Source organism: Propithecus coquereli, unplaced genomic scaffold (assembly GCF_000956105.1).
Source record: "Propithecus coquereli isolate 6110/MARCELLA unplaced genomic scaffold, Pcoq_1.0 Scaffold842, whole genome shotgun sequence".
In the NCBI taxonomy this organism is placed as follows: Eukaryota; Metazoa; Chordata; class Mammalia; order Primates; family Indriidae; genus Propithecus; species Propithecus coquereli.
In genome coordinates, this window is record NW_012154641.1 from 49,822 (window position 1) to 50,253 (window position 432).

Consider the following 432-nt stretch of genomic DNA (forward strand, 5'->3'; position numbering starts at 1 on the left):
AACACACTTACAGTCTAGTAGTCAACCCCTGCTGAGGGTATCACCTAGCATACACAACACACAGACAGAAATGTTAACCCTTAGAGCCACATTCAAAATCCCAGGTTTCATCTGCGGGTGGGGTCGTGGGAACCATAATTTTGCCTGTGTCAGTTTGTTGATCATAATAACCTTTGCTTTTGTTTTAGATGCATATTTTCCAAAGCTGAAAGGCACCTACTCACTGGAACTCACTCAGAACTTAGCATTTCATCTGACCATACCTCAAAGGAACATGAAATCAAACAAAACCAAATGCAGTGAAGACCACGTGGAAATATGCTTATTATCAGGACATGGCTAGCAAGGAAGGCTTGATCCCAGTGTTTTGCTTGGCATCAGATTTTTACCCCACTTGGGACAGGGGACAGAGAAGACCCCCGTCAGCGAAGT